Consider the following 25,434-nt stretch of genomic DNA (forward strand, 5'->3'; position numbering starts at 1 on the left):
GAAATAATAAAAACTATTTATATAAACAAATAACCGATTAAATAATTATACAATTAATTATACAACTAATTGTCACCATATAGTTATTAAAAAAGAATGAATTGTTAACATAATGTTTATGTCATTATATCATATTTTCTTACTTTGCATTTATATATGAGTTACAGCAATTAATTCCATCCCTTATTTCTATATAGTAATATTAGACTAATTTTGCCATCTTTGTTAATATGTCTAAGCTTCCTTTTTTTCTTTTATCATTAATAAATAATCTTTCAAAATCATATGAAATTCGTCAGAATTCCGTGAAGCGCAACTAATTCGTTGTTCAGCTGCACAAGAGTAAAGTTGCCGTGATGAGTTGAGACAAAGAGATTTCAAGAATGTAATCCCAGAAAACTGACCAGTGTGTATAGAGTCCGACCGGTCCAATTATATCAACGATCGCTTGTCGGATCTCAACGTCTTTGCTCGACTGGATAAGGCACGAACACAAATATAGCCAGAGTTACACACCCACATATATACACATTCATAATACACACTCATATGCATACAAATACAAACGAGAGTGAGTATGTAAACATATAGTCTCCTCTCGTACGACGAAGACACGCATGTATACCTGTTTCAAACACCAGGGAATGTAAATTGCAAATGTGCGGGGCTACAAAAGAGATGAAGAAAGGTGAAAATTTGGTATGTGTATTCGCGGAAGGATGTGTTGGGAGATATATAGTATAGAGAGAGAAAGAAAGGTGTTCTGCACCCCCCGCTGGAAACATGGAACATGTCTCCAGCTCTGTCGGTGGACACGTCGAGTCCTTTGGCGAATTCGCAAAGGCTTTTCGGTGGACAGTGAATTGGATAGCAAAAAGGATAAATCGGGCGTCGGTGGATGCTGGTCCTCGAACCCATTCGGGGAGACGCCCTAACGTTTGGGGAAGAGCACCTAGTGCGCCATCTCCGAGGAGATAAAAGCATTTCGCGATTTCAGCTTCAGTTGTATACCGGTACGTCTGTTTGGCAAAAAAAAAACTTGGCTTTAGGCTTATCAGAATTTCCTTGGAACTCAGATTTATATCAGAAATTAATTTACATAGAGAAAAGAAAGGAAAAGTAATGAGATGTCAAACAAGATCATAGGTCTATCGTTATGCAACTGTAATATGCGCACAAAGTTCGTTAAAATATTTTATAATTTTTAATATATACACAGACACATATATTTATATATACATATATTTTTTTTATTCAGTACATGCTAAATAAGGTCCGCATCTATTTTGTATATTTTTTAATCTTTGCTAATAATTTGTCACATGCTAATCTCTAACTTTATTTAAAGACATTTATTTTGCAAATAGTTTTTAAATTTCGAGGCATCATAGACATAAAAGTAAAACAGCAATATATTATACACATATGTATATATGTGTGAAATTAACTACTGTCATAAATCTTCAATGCAAATCGCTTCCCTCGACAAAAAAATTATCATACGTATCATTCACATAAAAAATATGTATTACAAAAATAGTAATGCCATCCAAAAATATTTTAATAAACTGTTAATGTTAAATCGATATATAATAATATATATATATATATATATATATATATATATATATAGCGGTATATTAATAATTAAATTTCAGAACCCCTGGATGCCGAGAAACTTCTGGCACGTAGATGTCGGCTCATATCTTCTTCAACTAATGTGTTTCAAGTTTTTTTCCACAATAGTAATTTATTGACATGTATAATGTTGATTCTACTTTTTATTTTTGTGTTTGAAATAGTTTAAATTTAAATAAGCATTCATAAATAATAAGTGTAATAATAATAACGTAATTGCATTGATAGCAATCAGCAATTGCTGAGACAAAAATTGGACAAGTGATAGATTGTACATTTCATGACAATAAACCATGGGGTTCACCAAGGTCAAGGTCTCCATATCTACATTATCGACTGTGTGTGAGCTTATCTAGATAAAAGCCAGCTTTTACCTCGTGAGAAGCTTTTGGAAGCTTATAATAGATAGACAGCTTATACATCTATTTATAAAAAATATTTAAAAATTTTACAATGGACACATTATTCATAATGAATAATATTTTGATACAATTTAATTGTACCCTATATATCGATAGATTGTAGATATTTTATCTTATACAAAAGTTAATAATTCTTATCGAGATCACATAAAAAATAGAGTACATAATCAAATTTCTCTAATACTGCGATTTACAATTTTAACAACTAGTAGATGATATTTAAACTTAGATCAATTGCCATTCATAAATTTAATTAATAAAATAAAATTACATATTAATCATATACTTGTAAACTCGATTTAAAAAATCCAGAAATATTATAGCTTCAGGCGAAAATAGATTCGTCACTTATAACTTATAATATAATCACATAAGGTAGGCCTATCAAAATTTTTACTTGCAATCAGAACTCTTCCTTCTCTTTATCGCTTTACTAAGGAAAACGAAAAAGAAACAAAGATATATATTGAAGCCCCACCCATATTACGTATACACAACGAATCTCTATGTTGTCAGTCACTATATCGTTAGACGTTACATGAGCGATTATAGATATGAGCGATTGTAGACGAAGATACGAGATTCCCTTTGATTTTAAACAGATCTGACGTAAGCGAAGAATGCAGTAAATCCATAAGTGGCAAATAGAAAATTACACATTGTATATTCCTCTGCGACTTATGAGTTTAATTGGCCGAAAAAAGAAAGCGAACACGTTTCACAAGTTGGCGCACTTTACGCCACAAAACATTCTAATTATAAAATTATGTATACTCGTGGTATAAACTGCTGATATACTCATGAAACTTTATGACAATCTCAAGTACCGGAAATGCGGGGGTTTTTAAAAGCTGTTGTTAGGATTATTATGCAAGTTTTTCTCAGAGTAATAAGCATTAAAAGTTTCCCTTCCTTTAATGTTTCTAATCATTGGTTTGCCTAATTAAGTTTCTGTCAGCGAAGTATGTACTTGGTAAATTCTTTCACGATGATTATAAAAAAGATGTAAAAGAGAGATGACGCTTTTCACACATACAAACACAAGTATACACATAGATTAAGCAATGATTAAAAATTATCGTACAACTATAATCATATGTATATTAATTCTCTTCCAATAATAGTAAAATATAAATAGTTGGATAACCATTGACATTCTACTTGTATATTTTATTTTATAAAAAATTATTTATTATATGACACAGTTGTCATACGTCATAATCCTTACAACAGTGCGAAATATGTATTAAAGTTATGTTCTACGATACAGTTGTATAAAATAAAGCACGTTCTATTTTTTTAAATCTCATTACACGACTTGTACACGTGATAATAACTATTTCGTCGAATCAAATTGCGCAAGACTAAACCGTTCTACCCCTTCGAGCAATTTGGCTCGATAATGACGTGCCAAAGGGCAAATTAATGGAAAAAACTCCGGTTTTGCGTCTTGTGTGTACGCGGTAAACGACACTCCCCTTCGCAATACAACAAAGTGCTAATCACGAGGCGGTGCACACGACGCCGAAGAGTCGACCACGAAGCACGTGACAGTCGACCGATCGTCTGACAGCCGTGACGTTAGTGACGTAATGACGTGCGGAAGGTCCGGAACGAGCGTGTGACAGTGACAGTCTCGCAAACGGGGCCGGGCCTCTTAATGACATCTGCCGTGAAAGGAACGAGGAAGCGAGAGGGAATGAAAAACACAGTTGCAGAGAGCGAGAGAAAGATTGAGAAAAGCGAAAAGAGAGAGCGAGAGAGAGAGGAGATCGCGCGGGGCCAGCAAAACGGTCGGACTTGTGACTCGATGCGTTTTACTGCTGCTTTACGGCGGTTTATTGCGCCATCAAAACATAAAATGCCCAGGGAAGCGTGCATGCGCGTGGGTACACCCCCACTTCACTTTTACCGTCGACTGCCGGTTAAACCGGGCAACATTTCCCCGATTTCTTGCTCCGGAGAACGCTCTCCGGACGGCCCCATCTCACAGATTCTGTCTCCCCTTCCCTCTACCCCCGTTTCTTCCCGAACGCGGTCACTGGCTCTCTCTCCTGGACCGCTTCTTTCTCGTCTTTCCGCCGAGCTCACGCCCTTCTTGATATCACGAATTTTATTCGCCACATTCAGTGCCTCCAGTCCCCATCCTCGCGTCTCGAGAAGTTCACTTTCTTCTCTCGCTGTCGGATCGCCGAAGATTTTCGGTAGCCTTCATCTCCGATGATCGCGATGCAACTTCGGAAGGCATTTCCGTGAATATCAAATTTAGCGGTTCACGAATGCAAGCCAAGAGTCTCTAATCTCGCAATAACGAAATATTTTATTATATATATATATATATATATATTGAAGTGTTGTATAATCCGATCGACAATTAAATATATTTATTATTGTAGTATTGGAGAATTCGCGAAAACATTAATTCTTTACATTAGTATTTTTATTGTTGTTATTTTTCCCTGATAAAATTCCAATTCTGTATAAGTTTAATATGATTTCTTTTAATTTCTTTAAAATATTATTAATATATTATAGTGATATAAGATATTAAAATATATTTTAATAAAAGATGAATAAAAATTTTATTACGTTACGAGGGGGCGATGATGGTACAATTTTTCTTAGACGATGTAATTTCGTCAATTTTGCTGTGTTCGTTCATTATTCGATGATAAGAATAGACATTAATATAGTAGAGTTTATAATTTCACTTAACTTTAGCAATAGCGACGTCCAATATTAATATTAAAGAAAATCGTGAGCGTGTGAGATGCCCCGTCACGCCATTATTTTTTTTTTTTTCTTTTTTCGAATGTACGTGTAAAGGAATTGATGCGCTTGGCGCATACATTTTGTCTCGGAGAGAGAAAGAGAGACGCGGCTTTCAGATTTCCATTTCGATCCGCACGGTAATGGATACCGGCATCGAGATGCAACAGCGCGCTTTCGACAACTGAGAGAAGTGCATTATAGGATATTTATTGGACCGCGAAGTTCGTAAACCAAGCCAAGCTTGTATTGCAAGTTTTATTAATCGTGTCGTGTTTGGTCGTATAACTGTGAGCTCGAAAGTATTTTAGAATCTCCCCCTCCCCTCCGCGTAATCTGATTTTTATTTATATCTGTTTAATATCTGTTATCTGCACAATTAATATCGACAGTATATTTAATTATATTGCGATCTATTATTGCGTACATTAATATTTTCTGTATCTAAAATAAATTATTTAAGCAAATGCAACTTGTATTAAAATCTCCTCTTACTTTGAAATTATTTAAATTTAAATCAACTTGCACACACTTATAGACAGGGGGTGAGAGAAAGTGGATGGGGGGAAAAGAAAGAGAGAAAATTGTCTAGAAATTTACATCCTAAAATATACAAGTGTACAAGTGCATGAAAAATTAAATAAAAAATTCCCGTAATTTTTTTTTATTCCTAGCATTTTTAAGTTATAGAGTTTTATAAAGTGTTTAGCCTATTCAATATATTTATATTACATATTCATAATACATTTATAAAAGAAAAAAATTAACGTAAAAAAATGTAGTTATATTTCAGCATATCACATACAAGTTAGTCTAATAAGTCTCTAATTTAATCCTAAATATACACAGAAATAGAAATCCATAAATTATTTTGTTTGCAAAATAAGAGTTAGAGAAATGCTCAGCTTTTGCGTGAAAATCAATAATGCCCCGGCAATACGGTTTCTCGTGTAATGGGCTGCATGAAAGAATGCTGTTCTTTATTTTTATTTTTTCTGTTGTAATAATTTCCAAATTATATTTAAGCATACGCACAAATTTAAAAAAGTTACAACATTTTAAAAGCAAACAAGAGTTCGACCAAGTCATGCATAACCAAATAATTAATTTAACGCCTAATAAACAATTTCCATAATATCCACATTATTTAAAATTGTTCGCACCATATAATGTAAATATATTTCTGAGATTAAATATACAAATTAATTTTCATACTGTTTACTGAATGTAATTTCATATTTTGCGAATTTTTTCAAGATAATTTAATACACACATTAGGGAGAATTAGGGGATGTTTCACATTTAATTAAAATAAAAATTAAATCGAAAAGGGAGGAAAAAATGAGAATGTCAGTATTTATATTAAATGAGAGAAAGATTGCACAAAAATATTGTATTGTACTGGTGTCATCTAGCGTGGGGTTGAAAGACTAAAGTATCTTTGCTGAATTCACCCTTCTCGCGTTTCCAAGCTTCTCCGCAAAATCTGCCGATCAAACAGAATCCGATTGGCAAAACCCTCCCTTACTCCTGTACCCCGTAGTTTTCGTGAAAATCTGAGGTGTACCCTCAGAGATAAATAGTTCTCCCAAATATCACCAGGGTGGCGTTAAAAAGGACCCTTTATGTAGAATATATTTTGTTAGATTTTCATATGTATTATGATATAAGTGCAAGAGTAAGCAAATTTTTAATAACATGAGAAAATACGTATATGGATGAGATGTAAATGTGTATACTTCATCTTACATATGCATTTAAGAGAATCACTTTTCTGTGATTTTCGATATAAATTCTGAATTTTTATAAAAACATAATATACACGCATAATAATAATTGCATAAAAATTGCTTAGAATTAAATGTAAATTTATGTACATTATACATAGTATATGTATAACACCATAATATTCTAGCTCTTATTTTTTGGTCAGTATATTTGAATAAATTTTGAGAAAGATGAGATGTGGTGTGCGTTTTGCGTTTTATGATATTTTTTTTTGTTTTATCAAGTATCAAAACGATATATTTAAGAGCAATTTGTACATATACGTGTTTTAACATAACGCAACTTTTATGACCCTATTATAAATTTTAATGTATTTGCTAAAAGTCGAAAATATTCCGTTTCTTTCACACATCATGTTGTATTTACATATAGTTGTTCCTTCTGATTTCTATCAAGGGTGAGTTATTCATTGCATATAAATTTTTGACTGTCACATATAACACACCCGCGTTCACATAAGTATACTCATTGTTGGCAATAAATGCCAAAAAGCTATAAAGGCGTCTTCCGTTCTTCGCTACTCATATGAGCGATATTTCATTTCACGCAGTTAAAAAATTCTTATATTTAGTTCTCTATATTCAGGCCACTACTAAATTATAGAACGCTACATTAAATTTTATTAATAGATATTATATTTAATAATTAAATTTTCGCACATTATATTTCTGTTTTGACGTTTCTCATCAATCATGAAATCTTCTCGTAAATTATACAAATCTGATTGTCAGTCTTATTGCATAGATACAATAAGAAGTAAAATAAATATAAAATATATCGATTTCTAAATTTCATAAAGAAAAAATTAATTATTTGATTAAAAGTTGGCCTTTCATTAGCTACTATTTTATAAAATAATTTCTTGCTGGAAATAGATGGAATATTTACAATAGATTTTCTTCAGAATTTTTGAAAACATTAATTAATACTAACGATGATGATTTAATTTTTTTCCTAAAGACAGAAATAAAGAGTGTGCGGAAGAAAATATACGGCAAGTATTAATTTAAAAGATATTTAATTAAGATTTATGAGAACGACCATTGCAATACAATATTATCAATCTTCAGCTTTACGAGATATATGTATACCTACAACACGCTCGTTTGTTCGATTCGGGCGGATCAGCTTGTGACATCTCTCGCTGTGTCACCAAAACACGTGGTGTGTCCCTGTCAGACATCCAACGGTGCAAACCGCGCGCGCGGTAGCTGTCCGTCGACTGACACATTCATAAAACTTTAACTGCTTAATAAAAGCGTTATACGAGCCACTGTCTCGTGCAGAAAGTCAACGCCGAATCGCGTTGCTCACGCTAGCGCATCGAAGCGCCGGCGTTCAGAGCAGTCGAACGAGTTTTCTTTGTTTTTGACGGAACAAAAGAGCCGTGCATTATTTAATTACGACTTTACGGCACCTATTTAATTACGCGCCGTTACAGTGAGAGCACACATTTAATAAATGTAAACGCTTCGAGCGTATTAACGTTAATATTTTCGAAAAAAAAAAAGAAATTGTTTTACTTTTTTCGCGCATTTGATTAGCACGCTGTTAAATTTCGATGCGTAAAGTGTTAATGTTAATTTACGTGTTAAAATATATTAGTACTGGAGAAACTAGAAAAGGGTATGTATTAGGTATGTCGAGAGGCCAAGATCTCGGATACTAGTAGCCTTTCAGGGTGACATAAAGTAAAGTGCATAGGCACTGTTCGGATCCATAGAAGGGTTGCGCGTGGTTGGCCTTGGAGGGTCGTTTGCACCGTTCTTGACCGCATCGCACGGAGTGGTCATCGTCTCCGTAGAGTCTTTCGAGGAATGCATGAATCTCGAGGTGCATTAGACTCATTGCAGAGATAACACACGTTATTCGTACAATTTTGTATCTATTTTTGACATGTCGTAAATCCTTGAGGAATATTCACGTTTAGAAAAGATTTCACATTTTTTTCGCGAAAGCAATTTCTCTGAAAATGTCAACTTCTTTTTTTTATTTAATATTAAATATTATACACTATATTTTTCCTTGAATCTATATCTGTATTTATACGCGTGTGTATACAATAAGAGATAAATGATGTACAAGTATTAAATACAGGTTGTACGCTTTCGAGAAAGAGGTTCGGCGCATGAATGCCCAACATAGTTGCATTCAATCGCCCTGTGTCTCGGTCACATCCTGCCTCGTCTTACGTTTCAATTCCAAGTCGAATGCAAACTGCTATTATTGCGACGTGATGAGAATTCTTATAGAAAAATCCTAGAAATTGCGGTGTGTGCGCCCGTATTGAAAGAGTGTGAGTGGAAAGAAATATGGCGGAGAACAATGATAGAATATCAAAGTATAAGACGCGCCTATTTAGACAATATTTGCATTTGATAAAAACAATAAAAGCGTAATATATAATAAATATATACGCAATTTTATTAAAGGAAAAGTGTCTTTTTTTTTTCTTCGGTGTATATGGAATATTTTTCTTTCCAACGCGCATAATTTTTCAATGTAAGACTGTCACTGTCAAAAGAAACGTGAAGCGAGCATAATTAAAATTATGTAAACCATTGCGTCGCAATAGTAGTGCGCATAAAACATTTGAAGCGAGGCATAATAAGACGGTTTACCTCCCGTAAAGAATGCGACCAACTGCGACGTTTAACCAACGTAAAACCAGCACATTCAGCGGGATTTAACGCGGCAGAGTTATGGCCGTTCGATAAGGTTGAGAACCCCTGTCGGATTTACGATGTCGGTCGGCGGATGATCGCTCGCGATTGCACGGCCTTGTGTCGTAAAGTGACGATGACGTAGGCTTACTACACGCGTGCACGCATATGGCTCTCTTAAAACATCAGAGCAGAGACATGTATAGAAACGCATATAGAATTGCAGGACGCTCTAGTAGCTTCGAACAAAGAGATTTTGCAATTTTATTTTCTTCAAAATCAATCATTAATTTCTTCGAGCTTCGGCTCTTATATCGCGAATAAATTTAAATAATTTTTTTTGAAACATTATATGTGTATAAATCCGATATTAAATTCTTAACTAACAAACATTGCAAGAGTCGTTATATTATATTTCTCTCTGTCGTTAATGGGGTATTTGTTATATAAATTTGCGCTCTCTCCAGATTTTTGGCCAATTTGCATATTGCATTCGCAACATTTTTCAATTAAAATTCAGGCATAATCATGTCTGCTTTATTACGTCGACGATAATGAGCATGAGATAAGAAAATCTCTACATTTCTTTTCAATCGCTACATTAAATGCGTGGGTCAGTACATATATGTACATATATAGATTTTTAAAAAAATATATGCTAAATATAAAAATAATATTTTAAAAAGAAGCGCAACTCGCGCACGAATGACATCATCGAAGAAACGTATCGTTCTCGTTATCTTCAGCATAATCGGCGCTGTAAATGGTGCTAAGAAATTACGCATCAACGGTATAATAACACCACGACCTGTTAGAAAAAACTTGGACTTTATCAAGTCCCGCCGCGAAATTCTCTCGTGTTGGCAAAAACTTGAGATTGTAGTAAAATTTAGCCGCGACTATAGTAAATTCGATAACAAACAACAGCGTAAGAAAATAAGTTCTCTCGCCAAAGTATACATACGATAGAATCCCATCCCCGGATAACGCGCGGACGTCGTACACAGGGGCCAGAAGTATTTAGTACGAGCGTATAATATCGTGAAAACGAAAACCGAAGGTCCGTGGCAGAGGCAACCTTGCAGCATTCGAATGATAATTGCGCGCCTGTGGACTTCTTATCTACCTTACCTTCCTTTACTTTTCGGTTCCAGACTTAAGTGTACCAAAAGAGAGAAAGGGAAATTATTTAATTTGCGTATAGTATACGAATTAAGATAATGGTAAAATTATACGAGAGCTCTCTTGTCGCTAATCAGATTTTATTTCTATTTATTAAAAAAATGTTATTTTTATTTCTCTTTTATTATACGAAATTTCTATTTTCTGTTTAGATATTAGCGCAAATATATAATTTTCATCACGATGCTCGATGCACAAAGTTCGATTTTAATTTCGAAATAAGAGAGAAGTATATGTTAGAAATTTAAAAATTATTATTTTCGTTTTATCTATAAATTCGGATATAAATCTAGGGTATGAATCTAGTGGAACGAGATTCCTTATTTTCAGATGTCTAAAAAAATGTTCTTCCGCTAAGTTTTAATTCTAATTTAATTTTATGTAAATTATAACGCACAAGAGAGATATATAAAGACAAATGTGAACTCGGGTAGAGCAAATTATTATCCCGTTGTGAGATAACGCAAGTTACATGATCTCGTGCACGCACATTTCGGTTCGTTGACCACCGCATATTATTAATCTCGACGTTGCTTTGGATATAGGAAAGATAAAAATATCTCTCGGCGAGTATGGCCGCTATAAGCTATTTGTATAACGCCAAGTTTTGTATCTTACACCGTCGAGAGTTACGTGACGGGATATATTGGTTTCAATATCTCTATCGGTTACAGGAATGTGAGTGTCAGTTTTTTTATCGAAAGATTTATTATAAAATAATTATCCTGCTACAATAAAAAATTATCTCATTATATAAAAAAAAATTAATTCGAAATTTATTCTAACTGTATCCGTAAGTAATAAAAATGCAAAAAGGTTTCCAGTGGTATACCGTAATAATGTGTTAATTAGAAACGGACGTCCCTTCTGGAAGGGACAAAGCGGTCTCCCAAATCGCTAGATTGAAACACATCGAAGTGATACGAAAAACAACTTGGCTATCTCTCGGATTTTTGGAAGGACCTTCTCGAAGAGATCTCCTCCCGACGAAAAACCACACCACGACGAAATTCCTTAATCTCCGTTCCTCGATATAAAGTGACCAAAGAGGCGAGACACCGAGCGCGAATCGAGCGGCGAAAAACAAGGACCACAAAAGGCGGAACGGCAAAACGAAAACGAGTAGCATAGAAGGGTGGTAGTAGGAGAGTTTGAAAAGGGACAGCGATAAGAGTGCAGTTCGGAAAGGGATATAAAAGGAAAATATATGATAATGCGCTCTCTCGCTCTCTTTGCGTAGGGTGGGTGCTGCCCTCCCCTGCAGGGAGAGAAGATAGGGCTTCCGAGATCGCACCGAGGGTTGGGCGTGGTAGCCTAACGCCAGCTACCCCCTAACTTTCCACTTCCCCTCGCTCGTTCACCCCTTCCGTCCCCCGTTGATCTCTCCACCGACCAACCGCTCGCACCCACGGTGGTCGATACTACGAGCCCGCGTGCCCGACAAGCGTCGCGACGCCGGAATTCTGCGCCCGTCATGGCCGCCATTGCGTATACGTACGTGTATGCTCGCGCGCCCTCAGCTCATCCCGGGATTCCGAATTTCCGACTCCACCACGGACATCGGTAAGTGACAATCACCGCTAATTTCTATCGGCTGTAACGCTGGAATTTCGATTCGCATCGTAAGCGTATTTCGCGTCTCTTGTATAATTCAAACAGTTTTCACACAGTTTTTTCTCGCTCAGAAAGAACGAACAAAAATTTCTCTCTATTTATATTTTTTGGAAAAAAATATATAATGTGTAAGCTTAACAAAAAAGAAAATAATCGTTTGGATGTTATGTCACTTTAAAAATGTCTCGGCGAGAGTGAGATGTTTCTCTCCGCTCCTTATTACGGGCTTCGTGACCTTTGACTTTAAATCCGGTATCGATCCTGGTCCATGTACGGTCTCGTACACATATATGAGAAACAGATAATAATGATAACGATTGACAGTATTCGCCCCGATCGGGCGCACATTCATCCTTATACGCGCGTCTGGTTTAATATATAATAAAAAATAAATAAAAAAAAAGAACCACTTTTTCTTTCCTCGAGAGAAGATAATACACGCGAACGAACGGTTCAAGTCCAAGTGCGGCACTACGTCCTCGTAAAATCGAGGAGCCTGACCGATTTACAAGTGCCATCGAATCGTCGCTCCGAAAAGTTTCCCCGCAAGATTCTTGAAGAGGAACACGTCGGGCAGATGAGGCCCGGTGGTGTCGAGCAGAGCAGAGCAAAGTGGAGAGAGGCAAAGCAGAAGGAGGAGTCAAGTTGTTTATTTGATAGCGCCATAAAAGGCCTCTTTATGTTTATCTCCCATTTAAAACGCTCGCATAAAACCAGTGACTGCGCACACAAACCATCAGCCGGGCATAAATCATGTTGTGAAACGTGTACGTTCGAGAGTCATCTCTCGATTCTCCGATACCGTATGTATATAACGCGAGAGAGAGAGAGAGAGAGAGAGAGGGAGAGAAAGTAATTCATTGTATCAGGAAGCGAAGGTTGATCATGATTGTACCTTAAGCAAGCGTCAAATTTCGTGCAACAGTTGGGCGCAAGTATAGACGTTGTATAAATCACCCTAGACACTGATATGACAATACAATCAGTGCAAAATTTATTGTCAGGAGAGAATTTTATGTTAGCTCTTGACGATAATTTATCATACAATACTTTAAATATTAATAGATTCTTTTTAGCTACAGAAAGAGAGAGAAAAATATATACGATGTCAAATTAATGAAACATAAACGTGAATAACGAGACAGCTGATTTAGATTCGAATATCAAAATCACCTCGAATCAATCCTCTTTTCGCGATTTTTTTCGTTTTTCCATCCGTTTCACCATGATGGAAGAAAAATATTTTGTAACCCACTTCTCGGTTCTCCAGCGGCTAAAAAAAAGTCTAAACCTTACAAAGAAAGGTGCCACAGTCTGAGAACAGAACCACGTCCTTGCCTCGCCGTAATATCCAATATTTCCTCCCCGAGGCGTTTCGCTTTACTAAAAAAGGATAAGGGAGAGAGAGAAGACAGACCTTCGAGCGAGAAAAATAACCGCGAAGTATCGCGTACACACGCAGTTGGTAGCTCGCCGGACTGTTGAGAAATATTCTGGTATACATACAAGGAATATAGCGGAAATGTTACGCGAAGAATATACTTTGTAACACGTGAAACGAGTTCCTTCACGAGAGAGAAGGAGTAAGAGAGACAGAAACATCGAAATTATAAATTTATATCGAAACTTGAAATATAATGTATAAAGTTATTAAGGATGATAAATGTGTTTTTATTTACGTTGTCGATGCGCATAGAAATTTTAATTTAAAAAAATATGCTTTTCATGCTTCTCGTATGCACGCAATTTAATTTACGTAATATGATATAACGAATCATCGTTCTGAACTATTTTTATGGCTTGAAAATCTAATTACAAATTTTTCAATTGGGAATTATAATGTATGCAAAATTTTATTAATTTTATATTATATATGTAATTACCATCGTTCTGGACTATTTCTATTATTTGAATATATAATTACAAATTTTTCAATTAAATATTGTATTATATAATGTGTGCAAAATTTTATTAATTTTATTATGTTGGTTGAAAACATATCTACAGCATATGAAGGTTTTTTCTCAATCGCATATGCGCAACTAAAAATATAAGAACAGATTCCGTGAGCGACAAGTTTGCCTGGAAGATTTTTTAACAAGCCACTAATAAAAAAAAAAAGGCGACGGCCCTATTAACCGCACTTTAGACCGAGTCAAGGTTACGGACCCGGGATCGTCAACGAGCGGTCAGCGAAAAAGGGTTGTTTTGTGCGTTTTACTGCCGACAAGACGCGTCAAGGCTGAGATACCACCGTGGCAAATAGCAACCCTTCCTTCCGTACACGCAGTCCAAAGGGATTCTTCGGCCTTCGTACCGCGAGGGATAATTTAACTACCGCCCGCGCAGTTGGGCTTAATAATTTAGAATTTATACGACGTTTTTTTTTTTTTTTACCGAACGTCAAGAGAGAAGAAAGGAGCGGACGTTTTTTTATTTTTTTATTTATTTTTTTATGATAGAGGGATATAGTACGCAAGGTGACGCGCAATCCGACCTACCGGATTGACAGTACCTCCGTCTGAGAAGCGACGGGACGTAAAGGCAGCATCGTAAAGGGGTAATCAGCCTTCTTTGGGCTGAACCTTGACTGTAAAATGCCACTCTAGCATGTCCCATTCTGTGTTGTCAGTGCGTGCGTCAACCAAGGTGTGTCAGTGTTCCGCGTCGTCGGTATGCGTGTCGTGTCGCTGCGCTTCTGTCACTCTACCGTTGAAGTTTGTCTAAGGAGCATGGATCACCTAACCGGTGAGCTTCGTGTGAGAATCGGTGAGAATCGTGTTGTGCTTTCCGTGTGTTGCGTTGAAAAAAAATGTGCAATTTACGCTTTTATCATCGATGGCGGCGCTCAGTGAATTGTGTGCGTTGGTTGGTTTGTCGAGTGTATTAAAAAAAAATCGATAATCGATCAACTCCGCCTCTGGATAAATTGGCGACATTTACATATCGATATATCTCATATTTCTATCAAGAAGTAATGCGTGTAAGGTAATTTCATTGTTAGAGTTACAATCTCTCTCCGTTTCCTTATTTTAAATTATATTATAATATAATTATAATATTGGAACAAATTTTTGTTTTATTTCGGATTAGATAAAAAAAATAGAAATTAATGATGCATGTTATGTAAGATAACCCGTGATGTTTAATAATATATAATTTTGATACATTACGGAAATCTATTTATTGTGAAATTATCGCTATTCATTTCTAAGATTTTTTTTGATGAAAAATTATTCAATATCATTATTAAAGAAAACTAAAGAAAGTTGGGATCGCGCATCCAGTAAATTTTTTACATCCGACGGCATCAATGAACTAGTTATGGATATGCAAATATCTTTGTCAAGTACAAATCTCTCGAAATGCGAAAATAATAATATCAGGATCACAATAATTACTGTCATTAATAATTTGATTAAAATCAGATATATAAATTGATTAAAATCAGATATATAAATTAATTAAAATAAAATTGTATCCGCTAGGTAAAGAATTGTAGCTATTTACAAGACAATTATGAAAATATTGTATTCGCGTTTATCTTATCGGTAAAGTTACCGAAGTTACATACACGAATATATGATCTTATTTATTGTCATTTCTGTCCAATTAATTTGTGCGATTTAATTGGCTAGATATTTCAATAAATTAAGAAAAATAAAATTCTAATTTAATTACTCACAATGATATATATTACGTTTCTTAAGAAACGTTCTATATATTGTGTTTATTTTTCTGTTCTTATTAATTATTTTGTTTTAGTATGAAATATCAGAGACAATAAAATTTGCATATTAAAAAGAATTAGTCTATTATATTATAATTATCAGTATATCATAATGATAACTATTACATTAATTAAACAATATTTGTGCAAAATTCACTCGTCACATATATTGTACAATAATAAGTAATAGTAGCAAATTGTTATTATGGAAAACACTTTGATGTTAATCAACTAAATTTAAATTTATCGAAGAATCGTAGGAAATTGAGAGCCATAGGGAATGGAAATGTAGCTCAATCATTGCCTGCTGCTTATAGGTATATTTTCTTTACGCCGGATAATATTCCTGCGCGTAAAGAAGATATGGAGATGATATTCGACAACTCTAGTTTATCTAAATAAATTCTGCTTATATACAATTTGCATATCCTCGAATTATTTCTAATGCGATCAAAAAAGTTGCGTAAAAATCTATCTTATAAATATTTTATTAAATATTTTATTTTTAAATAACCTTTACCCTCCCTATAACAAGAGATTTAGTTTTTGGCTAGTCAGATCGAGCTATATTCTAATTTTGTACAATGTAAAGTTTTTACGGCGTAAAAATAATAATAATAAAATTTCAAGGGCTAAAAAAACGTATCGTATTGCAAGACTTTCTCGATGTTCCATTAGGTTTTTACTTCCCTTTCTTGCTGGCAACTTATCATTATGAATTTCCCGTTTACTCTATGATCTACTTTTTATGTCGATTCGGACCAACAGCTTTTATGATTAACTTCTAAGTTTAATTATATCATCCGTAAGCCGCATAATATATTCTATTTTGTTCCACTGAATAATTGCTTTGTACCGTGTAATTGCAACCGATATATTAAAAACTCCAGGAAATGAACTATATCAATGTCACCTAAGTCAATAATTCGAATAATGTCGAGCACGATTAATTAACGTAAGATGCTATTAGTTTCGAATACGATGACAGAAATTAGCAATTTTTTACGCTTTGTTATCGATAAACCATAAACATGACAGTCTCTCTAGCTTACCTCATTTTCTGCTATATGTCTCAATTTCTTTCTAATGCATGTGTATAATGATTGCGTTGGCAAATGGGTGTGTGTATGTGAATGGAATTAATTCAATGGTATATTTAGTATCATAAATCTTGCATAAATTTCGTAAAACGTAATTATGCACTAATTAAGTCTTTCTTCTTGTTCCTCTCTTTTCTTTCTCTCTGCTACATTAATATATTTATCAAACATTAATTTAACAGAAAACGCAAAAAAATATTAATCCGTTATCCTATATTTAATGTAAAATAAAATTCAGATTATTTAGATACAAAACAATTAAACGCTCATTTACAATTTATGCAATCAATTGTATTACTTTATTATAATTCTTATAGAAATAATCGTAAAATATCAAGACTCTGTTAATACGCTATTTCTTAATTATTTCGTTAAGAAATATACTTATTGATTTGACACGTATATACTGCAGTAGCCGATGCTACTACAGGAATATACATTACATAATGACACGCAGACATTCACATCATTGATAATCTCACATTTAATGAGAGATTGCAAAAAAAAAAATGAAAGACAAAGAGCGATAGAGAGAAACAGAGAGAATATAAAGCTGTTAATAAACGTATGGATAATCGAATATACGAAACGAGATACGTAATTGGTTACGTAACAACCATCAGCATTCAATTTTGCAATACCTAAACTAACTCACACAGAAGCATATATCGGCAAATAAATTTATCTAACGCTCATTCACACAAGAAACATATACGTATCTTCGGGCGAGTCGTAATTTCCCGAGCGATTGTTGATTAAGAAGCGATAATCGTGCCGGGGGGGCGATCATCCCGATTATGGATAGTAACCGAGTTGTATATCTCGCAGTTTACGTTCCACGTCGCTCGCGCATATTTATGCCTCCTCGGCGGCATACTCAGCCGCATTAATTAGCTGACAAGAGAGAGTCTGTGTCGTGTCGTACGCGCCATTCTATGCGTTCGGGCTGACCCTACGTAAGGAGGAGATGCTCTCGAACGCGGACGCTCGCGCGAATACATGCATGCGGCCATCTTAGTTAGACATTGTCGAGCGATGCCGGTTCCCGGCGGTTTTTCGAGAGACCCTGGCGGTTTATTCTCCTCGCTACCGGTTGTCGCGAAGGGAAAGGGAGAGGACGGCCATTCCTGTAGAGAGTGTAGAGTCTGAACCCCAATCTACTGATGCTACCGACGTCGATATATCATGGCAACTGCTCTCTCTCGGATCATTGACGCGCGATTTTTCACTGTCACGGCTAAAAATCTTCTTATCGAATCGAGTAATGACGGATATATCGCTTCGACCTTATCAGAGACATTTCTTCTAACACTGTAAGTTATACATCAAACGAATAATAATTGATGTAATAAATGGATTGATAATTGAAATAATTGAAATAATAAATTATATAATAATCTGTAATAATAATTGAAAGAATAAATTGATATACATAAAACGAATAATAATTAATCAAATCAAATATAAATATAAAATCAAAAATTGAGAAGTAAGTTTTTTTTAATTGCAATCTTGATGAAATGATACTCGACAGAAGAGAATTCGCAATGACGGTTCATGTTGCACGTCGTAGAATATTTTTAAAAGATTGTTTTATAAATTCATCAAATATTTCTGCCCCATATTGATTTATTTACACTAGTGGACAATAGTGCACTTTTACCACTTCTATTTCGATATTCCTGATTTATGATAATATTGATAATATAACGGAGCCAGATTTTTTTTCATTACAATTGCAAATATAATTTAAGACACATCTTTAAAGTGTATCTTGAAAAATTATTTGACCAAGAAGCGAGATAGCAAAATCTTATCCACTTTAATATGAGAGTACAATGTTGTTTATACGCGTTAATAAGATCCTATCTCTATCTTCATAAATGCAGACATTCAGCTATGTACATTTTTGCCGAGTTTAAATCTTAATCTAAAAAGCAACGATAGACCTACTGGTCTTTTGAGAATATTGCGTGCATATCAGAATCGCAGAAAACATATAGTATCATATCGTTGTGAGCGTGCCGCGCGTATTCCACGGTAAAGGCAAGGAAATCGTCTCTGCCGACAATAACAAACCTGTGCCAATGAGTTTCGAATGACCGCAAGCGTCATATTTATATATAGAGTTTAGCTCATTAGCTCTCAGCACGGCAATTGCATATTCCCTCGTTTTCTATAATTGTACTTGTTATGACAATTATACGCGTATACAATATATTCGGGAGAAGAGAGACACAAACATATATATATTACCTCCTCCCTCGCAGATCTTTCCCTAAAATATTGCGAACGCGCACGTGCACGAATATACCGAGAATTCTGGCTTTCATCGCAGTTAGCATGGTTGGAAGAAGAGGAAACCGTCGCTACAATTCAAATCCAAGACACACGGGACGGGTTTTGGGGGGCATTATATGGGCGTCAGATACTTTTTGGTCAGCAGTGGCAATTTCACCAAAATCGTTCGGAATCTTTTACGGGAGAAGAAGGATAAAGAGGGTTCGAAATGGCCACATAGACAAAGAATAAGAAGATAGATAGATAGATAGAGAAATGGAGAGAGAGAGATTCGGCGATCCAGCAAAATTAGATGGGCGTATTCCATCATAGACAAACAAAGCCGCGACTCATTAGATTCATTAGCTCGCGTCGATAAATATCCTTGTGTACATCTGTGTGTATAAAGATGATCTTCGTTATTAATCTCGGAAAAACACATTAAACGATCTCGTTAATGAATTTATGCATCAATTACGATTTGCATATCGATCAACAATCTGTTTATATAGCAAAACAAAATGATATATGGTTCTTCTTAGATTATAATTTTTTTTTGTTCTACATCTTGTGTCTAACTCTTATCTTTCTCTCCGCTCCGATTATATGTATATTTAATCGTATATGCTCAACGATAATCTCGCTCGCATATTTTCGTATTACAAGATTAATAAAATAATCGGATATGCGCTAATGAGGCGGAAAAATACGTACACGTAATTTGTTCAAGTGAATATACAACAGATAGAATAAAAAATGTGTGCGTATCGCATCCAGCTAAATATAAAAAGTTAATATTTTGTTTTCTACCTTTCCCACAATGTTTACGAATAATGCAATGTCTCGATAACAATAATTGTACCATTTAATTACACGACGAAATGGTTCGTGAGATATCATCGAAGAGAATCGGTCTTGTGTGTTTTATCCTGTCGGTTAGACGCTAATAAAATGCGGTGAAAAACATATTACGATAAAGATCTTAAGAGACCGTACACTTTATTAATAGGTTTCTCGCATGATATTCGCGCATTTTTGCTCTCTCTTTTTCTCTTTCTCCGCGCTCTGTTTCAATTAACCGGATGAGTAACCGTCGAGATAGCGGATACAAAAATGTAGAGACGTGAAATGTTAAACAAGCGGAAAATCCAAACGTAAACGCATTATTGTACGTGTGTGTGTGTGGAAGAGAGATGCGCGCGATGCATATCGGCACCAGACGTAATCCATTCCGCGAGCGCGCGTGACTACTAGTGCGCATGTGCGCCCGCGCGCGCGTCATGACGTAAATCAGCTGTGCGTCTATCTGCTTAACAATAAATACATATAACATTAAGCGAACAATGAAAACGGCCTTTTCGCGTGCTCGACGTTGCGTTCTCGCGTTATGCAGATTCTCCCTTTACCTCCCGCCTACCCCTCCTACGCATAACTTAACATTTGCTTAAGCGACCGCGCCGCGTTTGCGAACCGATAACGCTCTGAAAATATATCCGATCTGATGTTTCACAGCCACGCATTCATTTTATCTTATCGCACATTGTATTTCATCGATCGTGCGAAAATTGTATTTTATATGCAACGATGTACATTTTAGCGTCAAGCCTAATGATCGGATCTTAGGGAGCAATTAAAATCGCGTCATGTAAATATCCATCGAATATCATTCTGGAAAATCGACCATATCCCTATATGTTGATGAGAATCGAGTGTTCGATAATAACGCGCGTATCGATTTTCATCGCCGCCATTAATAATATTATTGGCAATATCGCGAGATTCACCTTGCGTGCGCGCGATTTTACTTATGCAACGCATAATCCGGGAATTTATACGTTTATACGGGAAGAAAGCGAATACCTCGATAAATCTCCTCCAACAACGTGTTTTACGAGGTCATTCGCATTTACGATCATGTTAATTTTCACATTCGTAATTTTCCCGCGTTGATCCTTATCCCGACGGACATTTCGGCAATGACGGATAATTTGCGACTCGCCCTCGGACTTTGCGCCTTTATACATATATAGTATACCAATGTGCGAACGGATTGACGATCCCGGGCTACCTTTGTTACTCGCGAAAGAGTCGTAAATAATACTGTCGCGACCGCCGAGCGGTTTAACTATCTGTCTTTTTTTTTTCTTCGCCTCTTTTTTTCTTCTCAAACTGCGATTTAACAGGCGATCGAGTCGCGAAATAGACTTCTTACGCGCGGTTATAACTCCGAGCGTTATAAATCATTTAAAGATACCCGCATATATGCGCCGACACATTTAAACGAGATGAATAGAAATATGTTTGTGATGCTAGTTTTTATAACATTGCACAATCATAATTACGATACATATATTTTCTTCAGGCTACTCGCATTTTGAACTGTATCATATTATTACTGTATATCATTTAGCTAATCTTTCTGTGTTTTCTGAACTTCTAGTTAACATCTTTTGCTATAAAAATTAAAATTTTTAAATAAGTTTTTCATTCTAATAACCTCTGATCTTATATTATTTTTTACTGTAATATTACTGTCATTTTTTATTCTTAAAGTATATAATTAATGGTAGACAATTAGCCATCATTTGTGTAGTTAATATTGTAAAAATTAAAACATCGTTAAAGCATTAAAATATCATACACTCGGAACATTTCGCCATTCAAACGTTAGCGAAACGGTGCTGTAACTATTATTTGCAACTGGTGTACCAATGATTCAGAAATTGCGGAGAATGCACAATTTCGCATGCAAACGTAATAAACCGCGTTCAATGCCCGGCTATAGGTTAACCGCATTCCCATTCTAGAAACGTGCGACTTTATAGTATGCTACACTCAGCATCGTGAAGAATAGCTACTAATTAACATTTGATGCTGATGAAAACTTCGTATAGGCTCTATTATTCGCAAATTATAAGAACCTTCAAGCTTTTGTCCAGCTAAAAATATATTTATTATATATATAAAATTATGATTTTTATATTATATAATTTATTTGTTATAAATATCATTTATTATATATATAATTTATAATTATATATAAAAATGTGTGTGCACAAAAGTGTCAATCAATCGGAAGGAAGATTCATGGTTATTTGTAGTCTAAATTGATAGAATAATTTAATATTTTAATTTACATAATATATATAATATATAAATATAAAACCATCATTTCGTAAATACATTATTCTATAAATTAAGATATTAAGATTAAATTATTCTATAAATGGACTACAAATAACCATGGATCTCCCTTCAGATTGACTTCTTCGTGCAATTTTGATAAAAAGTCGAATTCAACATCATTATCGACATACAATGACAAATGATAACGGCATTTCTGCATCCACCGTAAATTATAATACTTTATCGAACAAGAGAGAGAGAGAGTGGACAAAATTACATTATAGAGATTATTGAAATGGGGAGTTTGGTGCACGCCAAGCTGTGCGTGTATGTACCTATGTAAGGGCGACGAGATTGAGCGAGTCGAGTCTCGAGTCTCGCGATTTCAAGTGGAAATGCCATAAAGCGTGTTCGACGTCGGAGCGTTGGTTAACCGCATTACCATTCTGGAAACGTGTGCGCCAACCGAGCGTCGGTTAGAATCATAAATAACATTTCAGCAATTAGCACACGTGACACAGGGGTGAGGGGAGAAACGTAGGGAGCGATCCTGTATCCCACGAATCGTGGCTCGAATATATAGGATTCACGTAATAATAAGGATTAAGCCATGGATGGATCCATGGTGGATACCTCTCGACGGAGCGTAACCCCTCTGTTTGTCTTCTGTCGAAGCACTTTTAGTGTAACGTTCGAAAAGGGCTCGGAAACGCGAAGAAGTGCGAAGGGATCTCAGGCTCTATGGCTGAAGAAAACTCCCTGCAAATTAACTTTGACGTATCCACAAGTTACATTTACGAATCCGGCTACTCGAATCGATAAGACGGGGGAGAACGAAATTTGCAGGCCGAAAAAAATAACGTAGCTATATATACGAAGTACATATATTTGGTCGAGACAGGACGATTAAAGGACCATGAGATACGGCTTAACCATCCCTTTCGAAAGATTTATCTCGACCGTTTGTCGGGCAGGTAAAGGATGAATATAGAACCGGAAGACTTCAAGGTGAAAATCCAATAGACGAATGAATCCCAATAGAAACATTTTCCAGTCTTTGTCCTTATCAAATATGGCTCTTTTATTGGGCATTCCTTATCGAAATCGTAGATTGAGTACTCATCATCAAGTCCTATCAAAAATTATTATTTAATTACTCCCTAAGATACTGAGCAATCGATAGCGTAATATTATGCAGTTATTGGAAATGTTTATTGGCTCAAAATTAAATACGATGTTAAATAATTAATTGACTATCTGTAATGTATTAAATTTTTGATGAGATCGATTTAATCTTCACTGCATTTGTTTCATAATTGCAAATCAACAACATGATATAAAAGAAAGAATTTTCTATTGCGATAATTAAATAAAAGAAATCATCTCTCTTAAAATATATTACATATATGTATGTACATTATATACATATATATATGGATATATACATATATTTAAATAATTTATCAGATGTGATCAAAAAGAAAAATTTATTAAATGTAATTTAACATTCCTAGATGAAAATAACATAATTTATTTTCATTCATATGTATGAAACAGTATGTATTTTGCATTTGGTTGAAAAGTTCCGCTATCGTCAAGAAACAGCATACATCCTCCGGTTATTGCTTACTAAAATAGCAGTATACGTCGTAAAATGACGTCATCTAATGAACCACGTATTAATACAGTATTTATAGCAGTTCCTCGCTCGTAAAATCTCCAGATCAAACCAATAAATATAGAAGCCAGATTTCTTTGTTTCTCTACTAGTTTGATTTTAAAATATAATTTAAATAGATTTTCGCTTTAATCTAACAAGAATTCAATAAATATAATATATTTGAGATAATATATATAAGCCTAAATTTGATTTTAAATGATTTAATTCAAAGTTCACAATAATTTACGGTAATTTAAAACAATTATAATTTAATTACGATAATAAAGTATCTTCTTCATCAAAGGGGTAGCAATAAATAAATGTATTTTCTAAAATATATATACAAAATTGCAGTACAAAAATAAATATAAACGACATAAATATAAATCCTTAATATCATATGTGTGATGTATTAATAATTATAAGCATTAATTATTCCTCGACGGTTTCAGTACTTTTTACCGCAGCATAAATTTACGTATCCGAACATTATTTGCATGCGAAAACATATGCATGTAACAAGTGCGTGTCTATAATGAGCGTATTTGAAAATCTTTCGCGTGTGTGGTTTAGCGGCAAAAATTTACTATTAGATAACAGAGAGAGAGAGAGAGAGAGAGAGAGAGAGAGAGAGAGAGAGAGAGGAGAGAGAGACAGCTCCGTCACAAGCTTCAGTTTCGCGCCGACATACATACAATGCAGCGAAGCTGCATTCTCATGAATTATTAAACGTACGATTTATATCGGATGCAACCCCCTTAACCTGTAAATTCGACGCATAACGACCGCAACGGATTTTGCCCTACAGACAGAAGTTGAACGCCTCTGCGACAGGAAAGAGGGACAAAGCGGGACATAAAAGGAGGATGGAAGAGACGCAACGTGGAATCATGAAAGTTCGCAAACTCGTGCGAACGGCCGGTTGAATGCATAAAAAAGAACAAGTGAAAGAAAGGGAAAGAAAGACAGAGATACATGTTCTCAGATGGGCTACAGAGTGATAGAGAGGGCATCGGAAAGATGCTGGAGGTGGCGCAGAAAAGAGGCAGGACACGGTTTCTACAGAAAACAGAGGAAGAGGCAAAAGTTTTACTCGTAAAGCGAATGTGTGTATGGAGGCAAAAAAAGGAAAATTACATTAAGAAACTTGACTGCAGTCGATGCGATAGTAGGTACTCGGCTGCTGGTATGCAACATGGTGGGCTTTTCGAAGAATGGTCCCTCTTCTCTTTTTCTCTTCTATTCACTCTTATATATACTCTCCTTAGATACTCCTCACTTTTTCTGATTAATGCTTCTTTTACAAGTTATTACGACGGTGATTAAAGATATGGCAAATAAAGGCAATTGTAATTGTTGCTTAATTATATCTGCGAGTTTCCTTCCTACGATATTATATATACTTTTATTTAATACGATCGTTTCTAATCAAAACTGTTCTTCTATCGCTTAGAAACTACGA

The 25,434-nt window shown here is 35.1% G+C and overlaps 1 protein-coding gene across 3 annotated transcripts in view; it reads right to left on the minus strand.

Annotated features, from left to right (window-relative positions):
- The window catches only part of LOC145941850 (uncharacterized), a 163,179-nt gene that overhangs the window by 56,950 nt on the left and 80,795 nt on the right, over positions 1-25,434 (minus strand). The gene's annotated exons all lie outside the window — the stretch shown is intronic.

The sequence above is a fragment of the Prenolepis imparis genome, unplaced genomic scaffold (assembly GCF_030444845.1).
Source record: "Prenolepis imparis isolate NDT839.2.m4 unplaced genomic scaffold, iyPreImpa1.0 SCAF_10, whole genome shotgun sequence".
Taxonomy (NCBI): Eukaryota; Metazoa; Arthropoda; class Insecta; order Hymenoptera; family Formicidae; genus Prenolepis; species Prenolepis imparis.